This window comes from Impatiens glandulifera, chromosome 9 (genome assembly GCF_907164915.1).
Source record: "Impatiens glandulifera chromosome 9, dImpGla2.1, whole genome shotgun sequence".
NCBI classification, from domain to species: Eukaryota; Viridiplantae; Streptophyta; class Magnoliopsida; order Ericales; family Balsaminaceae; genus Impatiens; species Impatiens glandulifera.
In genome coordinates, this window is record NC_061870.1 from 5,735,126 (window position 1) to 5,747,519 (window position 12,394).

A 12,394-nucleotide genomic window follows, 5' to 3' on the forward strand; every position below is an offset into this window, starting at 1 on the left:
TTTATGCTTAGGTATTAATGATTTTGTGGTTTTCCAAGGGAATAAAAGCAAGTCTTGTCAAATCAAGTCAGGCATGCTTTTGAAGTTTATATTTTCAAGGACATAATGATATATTTTTGATACGACGCATTGAATGTTGTAGATTTTGACTTGGAAAAGGAATGAAATCTTTTTCATTAATTGAAGTACAAAAACCGGTAGTACATTAAAAGTACCGGTTTTGTAAGGAAAGGAAAGAAGAAACGAAAGACAGGTTTATATATTTGACGATTCAGCTGTTTGAGCGGTTGAAGCTTCAGCCGCTTGAATCTTTCTAGCTTTAATCGCTTCCCACCGGTCGATCATCTCCTGTACTCGTTCTTTGGTGAGCACGTGCCTTGGATGCAGAGTGACGAAAGCTCCGGTGTGAATCTCCAGACTTGCGCAGAAACCGCTCAGCTGAGGAGCGTATCCGGTTTTGTTGGAGAGAATCATCCTCTTCAGGTTGCTGAAGATGATCCAGGACCAGTTGACCGGTGTCCCAACCGTTACCGCTATCATCATCTCGAAGACCCTCTGAGTGTAGTAGTAACTTTTCTCTCTGCATAAAACAGATTTTCCCAGAATTTCGCAAAGAATCTGGTACTTGTGAGAAAGTTGACTCTTAGCACCCCAGGGCTTAACCGGGATGTTAGATCCAGAAAACCAGCGACACATCTCTTCCATTGTCACCGATGAATACGTTAGGTCGGTTACCCCTTCATTGGGTAAACCGCAGTAGACAGCGAAATCCGTCTCGCTGAAAAGGAATTTTTGGCCGTAAACCTGTGCAACGAGTATCTCTCGGTGCACTTCTTTCACGGTTTCGAACAGTTCTTCGACCACAAGGTAGTCGATGATAAATCTGTTCTCAAGAAAACTCCTTAGCCCACTTCTTTCAATGGCTAAGAACATCTCCTTGACCTCATGATCCTCATACTGGTAGATTGATTCAAAATCTGCCAGTAAGATCTTCTTGGCTAAAGGGTTGGAGTTCATGTTTGTTTGTGAAAGAGAAAGGATGGTTTTATTTCACGGATGATTCTTGTGAATAGTGAACTTGTGATGTTTTGACAAAGATTAAGCATGGTTTATATAGCCCGTGGATTCGGCTTGGTATTAAATGAAGTTAAGCATGCCTGATGATGTCATTGCCTATTAAATAGACTTAACTTGTTGAAGTAACTAATGGTTATTTCCAAGGTAAATCTAATAATTACTAAGATAGCAATGATGAAAAATATCTATTGACAAGATGTAAGTTTCCCTCTCTTGATGATGGACACATGTCGTCATCTTGATTGAGGTAGACTTGTTTTTAATTAATCACAGGCTTCATTTATCAAAGCATGCACGAAAACTCGGTTGTTCATCTCAGGTTAACCGGAAAAATTCATTTCATCAGATCAGAGTGCATGCGTACTAAGCGGTTTTCCATGACCGGTTTTAGTAGAATATTTCCGTTTATGAAGAATAGTTGATTGATATCAACAATTGTTCAATTTTGGATTTATCTTATCTATTTCAACCTGGTTATTTCAACCCCATAGTAAACACACATTTGATTTGAAATTTGAAGTAGTCGGGCATAACTGGAGACTTCCTCCCGGTTAGCATGTTTGATTTTATTAATGGCCTATTAAAATGTAACTGGAGAGGTTTTAGCTTCTCCCTGAACACATATTCCGGTTTTGTATATAGGCATGCATCATGATTATATCAATTGACTTAAATTAGTAAGACCCAAAATATTTCGAAAATGTGAAAACTTAGCTTCCTGTAGCGGTTTCGTGAAGATGTCCGCTACTTGTTGCTCGGTCGACACATATTCCAGCCGGATGTGTTTCTCCTGAACATGCTCCCGGATGAAATGATGTCGAATGTCGATATGCTTCGTTCTTGAGTGCAACACCGGATTGTATGTGATTGCTATGGCACTGGTGTTGTCACAGAAGATTGGAGATTCCTTTGCTTCTATTCCGAAGTCCCTGAGTTGCTGTTGAATCCAGAGGAGTTGTGCACAGCAGCTTCCAGCCGCTAAGTACTCCGCCTCTGCGGTTGACGTTGCAACGGACGTTTGTTTCTTGCTGCTCCAGGTAACTAACCGGTCACCCAGAAACTGACAGGTTCCACTTGTACTCTTTCTGTCGATTTTGCATCCCGCGTAATCGGCATCGGAGTAGCTTATTAGATTGAAGCTCGAGTCTTTTGGATACCAGAGTCCCACTTCTTGAGTTCCCTTCAGATATTTTAAGATTCTCTTAGCCGCCGTATAATGAGATTGCTTTGGATTTGCTTGAAACCTCCCGCATACTCCAACCGCAAACAGAATATCAGGTCGGCTAGCTGTGAGATATAACAGCGAACCGATCATTCCTCGATATGCTGTGATGTCAACAGCTTGACCATCATCATCTTTGTCCAGCTTCACGGAAGGACTCATTGGCGTAGCCGCTTCGGCACAAGTATCCATCCCAAATCTCTTCAGCAATTCGGCTGTATACTTCGGTTGGCTGATAAAGATTCCGGCTTCCAACTGCTTGACCTGAAGTCCTAGAAAGAAACTCATTTCCCCCATCATACTCATTTGAAATCTATCAGTCATCATTTTCGAAAATTTTTCACATAACTTTGGATCGGTTGACCCGAATATGATGTCATCAACATAAATTTGAACAAGTAAAATTTGCTCCTTTCTTTCAAATTTAAATAAGGTTTTGTCTACTGAACCGATTGTGAATTTGTGATCAAAAAGAAATTGAGTCAAAGTATCGTACCAAGCTCTTGGAGCTTGTTTCAAACCGTAAAGGGCCTTATTCAGCCGGTAAACGTGATTTTCATGTTCTGAATTTTTAAAGCCTGGAGGTTGATTAACATACACCTCTTCATTTACTTTACCATTTAGAAAAGCGCTTTTTACATCCATTTGATAAACTTTAAACTTTTTGAAAGCTGCATATGCTAAAAATATTCTAATGGCCTCAAGTCTGGCTACAGGTGCGAATGATTCTTCAAAATCAATGCCTTCTTTCTGCTTATAGCCTTGAGCCACTAACCGGGCTTTGTTCCTTGTAACTAAACCGTTTTCATCGAGTTTATTTCTGAATACCCATCGTGTGCCTATAACCGGTTTATTTTTCGGTCTAGGAACTAGGTACCAGACTTTATTTCTCTCAAACTCGTTTAATTCCTCTTGCATTGCCAAGATCCAATCTGGATCTGACAGTGCTTCATCCACCTTTTTCGGCTCAATTTGTGATATGAAAGCAGAATTTCCATAGTGATCCAAATTTTGTTGCCTAGTTCGGACGGGTGAGGATATGTTACCTATTACTAGTTCAAGAGGATGATTTTTGTTCCTTCTAAGGTTAATCCGAGACGTGTCTACCAAGCTTTCGGCTGGCTGATCAAGGTTAGACAGATCGGTAGGTTGAACAGAGTCAGACCGACCGATTTCTTCAGTAGAAACTGAAGCGTCAACTTTCTGCGGTAAAGCAGCTTGATCAGGTTGAATTTCAACATCAACCGCTTGGTCCTTGACAAAGCGTCTAAAAACCGGAACCTCGTCTTCATCATCAGAATAAATATTGAAATTTTCCATTCTGTTGTGAAGGTCGAAGGGTAATGCAGTGTTTCGCTCAACCGATTCATCGAAAACAACGTGTGCGGTTTCTTCAACTGTTAAAGTCCTAGTATTATATACTCGGTATGCTTTACTCACAGCTGAATATCCCAACATTATTCCCTCATCGGATTTGGCATCAAAAGCTGTCAAGTATTTCTTGCCGTTATTATGAACAAAGCATTTACTACCAAAGATTCGAAAATACCGTACATTTGGAATTTTATCAAAATAAATTTCAAAAGGAGTTTTCGAAAACCGTTTAGTCACTAGAGATCGATTTTGCGTATAGCAAGCGGTGTTGATAGCTTCATCCCAAAACTTTTGAGCTATACCCGAATCGGCTATCATTGACCTTGCGGCTTCCTTGAGAGTTCGGTTTCTTCTCTCAGCCAGGCCGTTTTGTTGAGGAGTTCTGGCACTAGACAACTCGTGCCTAATACCGGAATCATCAAGAAAAGTAGTTAAATTGCTATTAATGAATTCAGTTCCTCTATCACTTCTAATTTTGTTTACTCGAATAGATTTTTCATTTTGTATTCTCAAAATCAGTTTAATCAAGTTTGAAGCAGCTTGATTTTTAGAAGCTAGGAAAGTAACCCAAGTAAATTTAGAGTAATCGTCAATAACTACCATGGTGTAATGCATGCCTCCTAAGCTCGTTACTCTAACCGGACCGAACAAGTCCATATGCAGCAGTTCTAAACATCTTTCAGATTGATAATTTCCTTTACTTTTAAAAGATGATTTCACCTGTTTTCCCATTTGACATGCAGCACATACTTTATCTTTTGAAAATTTAACATTTGGAAAACCATGAACTAGTTCCTTGGAACAAATAAAGTTAATCGTTTTGAAGTTCAAGTGATTTAGCCGTTTATGCCAAAGCCAGTTTGGATCATTTCCGGCTATCATACACACATGTTTTTCGAAATCAGTTTTCCAGTTTACTTTGTAAATGTTTCCTATCCGGTTACCGGTTAACAAAATGTCATCATTTTGGTTTTTGACTAAACATGAGTTTTTATGAAATTCAACCTTATAGCCCACATCACACATCTGGCTTATGCTTAGTAAATTAAAGCTTAGTTTTTCTACCAATAACACATTATTTATGGATAGTTCACCATGGACAATCTTACCCTTGCCCACGGTTTTACCTTTTGAGTTATCCCCAAATGTGATGAATGCTCCGGTTTCGTACTTGATGTCGGTCAGTAGCTCCTTGTTTCCGGTCATGTGCCTTGAGCATCCACTGTCCAAGTACCATTCAGAATTCTTCAGCCGATTGCTCCTCCTAACCTGCATCAGAAAATTATTTACAACTTTTTGGTACCCACATTTAGTTGGGTCCATGGTTGATTAGTCCCTTTGGGATCCAGACTTGAATTAGTCGGATCACTTTCCCGGTTGCAGTTTTGATAGTATTTGGCTTAACTTCTTGGCCGTTGCTCAAGAATGCCTTATGTGGTGATGGACTTCTTCGATGTCGGTTTTTATTATTTTTATTTGGTTTCCGGTTGGCTTTCTTTCTCTCAGGATGAAGCCATTTTTCAGATTCGTTGGGACCTACGTACTTAAGCGTTTCTTCCGGTTTTAGGTCATTTTCTGTTTGTGAGCTTTTGATAAATTTTATAAACGGAAGGTTATTTTTCGTTAGTTTCATCCCGTTAGATTGTTTTGTTTCATTTTGTTTACTTGGATCATAACCGATATCATATCTACATTTCGGATGTCGTTTATAATTACACATTTGTTTCACTGCTTGACGTGATTTCTCCCACGCAGCCGTAACGTACATTGCTCGTTCATCAGTTTCCATTTCCGGTTGAACTGTCTTCTCATCATCCGAGAATAGTTCATCCGGTTCATGTGTTTTGATTTCATATATTTTATCGTTTTCATCATTTATTTGTTCGTTTTTAGTTTCTACAGATGCTGGCATATACGCAGATATATTTCTGAACTCAGCAACCATTTGGTTGAGTGCAGAAACTAGATCTTCCTTAGTAAATTCATCAGAAGAGAAATCAAATACCTCTTCGTCGTTTGCCATGAAGCATGTTACTTTCTCTTCACCATCTTCATCGTCGGAATATGCCCACTCGCTTCCACCATCGGATGCAATGAGAGCCTTTTGGATCTCTTTTCCTTCATCAGCACGTTGGTCATCACTTCTTCGGTAGTCGTTTCGTTGATTGTTGTTGTTTCCCCGATAATTGTTTCCTTGATAATTGTTTCCCTGATACCGATTGCCTTGATAATTATTCCCTTGATAATTTCCTTCCGGTTTTCTATCATCTCTTCTTGGTTTTCTACATTCTGACCTGAAATGTCCAAAACCATCACAGTTATAACATCTTTTGTTTGATTTATCTACATAGTTATAATTAAAGTCATTGTTATATGGTGGCTGGCTCTTCTTCATGAATTTTCCGAATTTCTGGGCTAGCATCGCCATCACATCATCGGTTATTTGATCGGTATTTTTGACTGGAGCCGGTGCGGTTGATACTGGAGCCGCAGGTTCCACCGATGTGACTAAAGCTCTTGTTGCGGTTGATGTAGATGTTTCATCTTCAATCCGAGAATTGATCTCGAATTCGTAGGCTTTCAAGTCCTCAAATACATCATGCAACTTCATTTGCCCAAGGGTGCTGGATTCCCTCATCACCATGGTCTTGATGTCCCACGTGCTCGGCAAGGATCTTAGAGCTTTGATTATCACTTCTCGGTTGTCATACTTCTTTCCGAGTGTCTGAAGCTCGCTTACTACGCTGGTGAACCGGTTGCTAAATTCTTTCATGTTTTCTCCCGGTTTCATCCTTATGTTCTCATACTTCTGCGTAGCCACCAAGATTTTATTTTCCTTGGTTCTTTCGTTTCCCTCGTGGATCTGGATGATCGTTTCCCAGGCTTCCTTAGCATTTTCGCACTCTGATATTTTGTTCAAAGTGTTGTTATCTATGGCTTTATAGATATGCCTCATGCAATGGTTGTCCAGGTTGCTTCTTCTCCGATCTTCACTCGTCCACTGGCTTTCCTCCTTGTTAATCTTGATCGGTCCTTCTTTCAGGACTCGGCTCATCTCATCATCTAATGTTATCAGATGTAGATACATCTGCTTCTTCCAACTGCTAAATGCTTCGCTGTTTAGCATTGGCGGTTTGTCGCTGTGAGTCATGCTTCCCACCATTTTGATTGCTTGAGTGCTGAGAACCTCGCTCTGATACCACTTGTTAGGATCGGGGACGCCCTTGGAGGACCGGGGTGTTTTCCGGTTTCGGAAGGGTGACCGCTTACAACACACACACTACTTGGTGATAGTCCGGTTAGAGACTAAAACCGTTCTCAGCACTGCACAACCTGTCACAGACTCTTGAACCGGTGTTCAAGGGCGGAAGTGTCTATTTCAGGTTGAAGCAACGTTTGCGACTTTAGATGATGTTTAAGAAGGAGGATATTTAACGAGAGTGAGTGACCGGTTTTGAGAAAATTAACTTACTTAATTTTTCTGATACCACTTGTTAGGATCGGGGACGCCCTTGGAGGACCGGGGTGTATTTTCCGGTTTCGGAAGGGTGACCGCTTACAACACACACACTACTTGGTGATAGTCCGGTTAGAGACTAAAACCGTTCTCAGCACTGCACAACCTGTCACAGACTCTTGAACCGATGTTCAAGGGCGGAAGTGTCTGTTTCAGGTTGAAGCAACGTTTGCGACTTTTAGATGATGTTTAAGAAGGAGGATGTTTAACGAAAGTGAGTGACCGGTTTTGGAAGTATGGTTGGTTTGCGGTTTTACGGTAAGACAGCGGAAAATGAAAGTGAAATGAAAGAACACAAGACAAGGGAATTTGTTTATGGATGTTCGGAGCAAACCCTCCTACGTCACCCCTTCTTCTCAGGTTATGAGAAGGATCTCCACTAACTCTTTAGAGTTACAGTTACACTTCCGGTCGAGCCCAACTTCGCTACTCGCCGGTTTACACCAAAACTCACGCTTTGATATAATACAACACAACACAATAATCACACACAGGGATTTCCGGTTTTGGGCAAACCGGTTTTAGAATATAACACTGTTTATCTCTCTAGAATTAAATGCTTTTATACTTTATTTTCGTAATCCGTCACTTGCAGAACTGGCATTTAATGAAGACGATTGATCTTCCTTTTATAGCTGAAAGTAGCTAACGGCTACTTTCTTCTCTCACTTCTGGATTGGTTGATCGTCATCACGCCTGTTTGCAGAAGGGTTGCTTGCACGCTTCAACTTCCTCAGCACCTGGCGTTCATGCAGGTGACTCTGAGCGGATGATGACATAACCGGTTTTCAGATTGATACACGTGTTGAACATCCGCTACCGGTCGTCAGCATCGGATCACCAAGGCATCATTGCTTTCCTCCATGCTTCTGATCGGATCTGATCTTCTATTATTCTTTCGAGACACGTTTCTTCCGTCATGGTACGTCACTCTTTGAGATTTGAATTTTCTGACTCTTGAGCTGTACTTTCCGGTTTCTGTGTTTTATGCATTATGATCCGGTTGAAGTATGATTTGTTCTGTTCTTCGTTAGCCGGTTGCTTGAGATAGAAATACCGGTTCCTGTGATCCTTTAACTTGATCACTTGACTCCGGTTTCGTTGAAGTGGTAACGACCATTTTCTGAACACCTGATTTCCGGTTCCGTTTTGTTCAGTACCTGCACATGAAATTTAACTTCTGTTTAGTTTATCTGGCCGGTTCCAAAAATTAATCTACTTAATTTTTCTATCACTAAGAAGAATGTGTTATGTGGGGTTTCAAATGTGCACTTGAAGATATGTCCAGATTGTTTGGCTGGAAAACAGAAACGAGTGTCATTTAGATTATCTGAATCAAATAGAAAGTTAGAATTACTAGACTTGGTGCATTCTGATGTATGTGGGCCAATGAAGTCAAGATCACTTCGTGGTGCATACTACTTTGTAACATTTATTGATGACTATTCCCGAAAGGTTTGGGCCTATACATTGAAGACGAAAGATCAAGTGCTAAACACATTAAAAGTGTTTCAAGCCTCAGTTGAGAGGGAAACTGGAAAAAAGGTGAAATGTATTCGAACATATAACGGGGGAGAGTACATTGGACCTTTTGATGATTATTGTCGACAACAGGGTATTCGTCACCAAAAATCGCCTCCGAAAACACCACAGTTAAATGGATTGGCTGAAAGAATGAATAGGACACTGGTGGAAAGGGTGAGATATGTGCTTTCACAAGCAAAGTTGCCAAAATATTTTTAGGGTGAAGCATTGAGTACAGTAGTACATGTGTTAAATCTCACACCATGTGTTCCTTTAAACTTTGATGTGCCAAATCATGTTTGGAGTGGTACAAATGTTTCTTATGATCATCTTAAAGTATTTAGGTGTATGGTTTATGTTCATGTTCCCAAAGATGAGAGGTCAAAGCTGGAAGACAAGACCAAGAAGTGTGTGTTTGTCAGCTATGGACTGGATGAGTTTGGATATCGGTTTTTTGATCCGGTTAATAAGAAGCTTATTCGTAGTCGTGATGCTATATTTATGAAGGATTATACCATTGAAGATATCAACAAGGTGGACGAGGTTGTTCCAACTCAAGTAAATGAGGAGATGGTTGAAGTGAATTCAATTCCAGTTGCTCCTAACTTGATAAACACCAACAAAGATCAAACTAAAAATTAAGGTATGGGTTTACATTCTGGTAATCCTTTAAATACTAATTATTTTGTTCATGTTGACTCTAGCAGTGAATCTAATGTTGGAAATGAAAATGATCAAGGCAATGAAAATCAGCTGGTAAGCCTAAAAAGAATAGAAGACGTGCTCCTGAAGAACCTAAATCTCATGGAAAAATGTCTAAAAGAGGTATATTGATGCATTGCACTAAATGTGGACAAGAAGGCCACAACAAGAGAGGATGTAAAAAAGGAAATGGTGGTGGCATAGCCAATGCTCCGCCAAGAAAAAATACAGGTAATTTAATGTTATGATTTTTTTTTTATGTAATCTGCATTTTCTTGTCTTACTATATTGATTTGATAACAATGGTACATGAACATCTACACATAATTATAATGTTGTAAATACATCTATACATAGTAATGACGGTGTAGGTACATCCACACATATCCATGATAATGAAGGTACAACTATTAAAGTTAGTTTTATGGTGAAAGATTGAATATTTACATGGTTTATGTGATATGTAGTGAAAAGTTTTTTTTTTTTGATATCATACTTTCAAATTTTGTTATGATCTAATCTGTATTTGTTACTTTAATCTATATTTTTCTTGTCTTTACTATATTTATCTTATGATGATGGAAACAACATTTACACAGAGCTATAATGGTGTAGACACATCTATATATAGTTATGATGGTGCAAATATATCCACACAGGTCTATGAAGCTGGAGGTACACTATTAAAGTTGGTCTTATGCTGAAAGAATGAATATATACGTGGTCTATTTGATATGTTGTGAAAAGTTTTTCTTGTTAATCTCACACTTTCAAAGATTTTGTTTTAACGTGCATTTGTTGTTTTAATCTATAATTTTCTTGTCCTTATTGCATTAATCTAAAATTGAATGTGCAGATACATTGGAACAAAACATTGTAAATGGTGGCATAACCAATACTCCTCAAAACAAAAATACAGGTTTTTCTTGTTTACCTTAATTTGCATTGTTTGCATAGCTATTACAATTGGTTTTATGGTGAAAAATGATTGTTTGTATTGTTACAAATGAGAATTTTATATAGTAATTAAAATTATATTTGTGATTTGTAGTGAAGATATATTCTTGTATGGCTGATATTTTGTGTTGAATTATAAGAATATTTACACATAGTTATAATGGTGTAGGTACGTCCGCACAAGACTTGTTAAGACGAGAAAAAGGAAGAGAAAGTACAACCTTACATAGTGTTGGAAGAGGAAACACATTGTCATTAGGTGTGGGAAGAGGAAGAGGAAATACAACTTCACTAGGTGTCAGAAGAGGTAGAGGTCGAGAAAATGGAACGGTTGTAATTGGTGCGAAGAACTTACAACATGGTATTAGGCCACCAGGATTGATGTGGAGAGGTAACGAAGCACTCTCAACTAGACAATTACAAGAAAAGGTGAACGAGAAGAAAAGGAAATTGTATGGTCAAAGTAGTTCAACTTTTGGATACGAATAGTTTTGGTTAATGGATTTGACGATAACTAATAGACGATGATTACTTTTTGTTATATCTTATGTTGGATGAAATAAATTGCTATATTTTGTAAGTATCTCGATGGAGTTTATGTAAGTGTCTAAATACTAGATTATTATATTTTGTAAGCGTTTTATGTTTATTATATAAAATAAGCTTAATTATAAGATCTCATTTGTTAACCTATTGAAAAGTTATGTTTATTAAAGGATTGTTTTGTTATGGCGTTAAGTATTTGTTAAAGTAATGAAGGAGAGATTAAATGCTTGTTATAGGTTTGGTTGTGGAATGAAGTATTTGTTAAAGTATTGAAAAGTGGGTAAAAATAGTAGATTTAATTGATAAATATTCTATATATTAAAATCATGAAATTGAGAGAAAATACATATATCATTGTTTACTTAAAATACAATATTGAAGTGTAATGTTTTATTTTTAATTGTATTATTTCGTTTCCTATATAATTTACTTAGAATACATTAAATACAAACATTAGAATACATTGAATACAAACATTAAGTAATAAAATAAACTCCAATAAATAACCATTAAATTCAAATTACAAATTTTATTGACCGTATAGTTTTAACTAACTTGGAGTTCATCACAAATCTTACAATGTTGTATATTTCTATTTTTATTCTATTACAATACTAAGAACACTTTAAACATCAAATGTACTATGCATAAAAGAACTAAAAAAATATATTTGAAAAATTCCATTTTCAATAAGTAATATTCTCCAATTGATTAACTTTAGTCCAATTGATTCACTTTAGTGGAGAGCACCTGCAATTCTAACTCATTTATTAGTTCCTTTGTATTGTTTTCATTATCAGATATTATTATCAAATCAAAGTATTTCCGTCCAATGTCATTTTGCAATTATGAAAATAACAGATTAATAAGAATAGGATAATAAAAATGAGATTACTTCATAATGTTCAGTTGGTTAATTTATAAAAACTTATAAATCTAAATACAAATAAGGACGACATTTATAAGTTATACATAAATAAATGTTTAAAATCAAAATTTGAACAGAGTTTGTAATAGAAAAATGACGGTTTTATCAACTTTATCTACATAGTGAAGTCTTGGATTAGATCTATGGCGAGCAAGCTCGGATTTCATAGCCACCGATCTCAAGCACAACCAAGAATTAGATATATCCGACATGTGGGTATATCTATTAGTGTTAGTATCACTCATCTTCTTCCTCTTTAGAATGTCAAAACCTACACTTACTTTCACCACGTAACCTACAACTTGCATTTTAGCTGCAATTTGAATAAACTTTTATTAGAGATAAATTAGGAGGAGATAAACATGTTTAACGAATGATATGGTTGGAGGTTGAAAAGGAGGAGGAGACCAACCTTATTCGTTTAGGATTCTATGAAGTTGCAGAGAATGAGACTGAGACTAGAGAAACATTGAGATTACAGTAGGATGACGGAAGGAGGGAAAAGGGGAGGAGCTGTTAATGTGCTGCTTACTGCATCGGTGCTTAA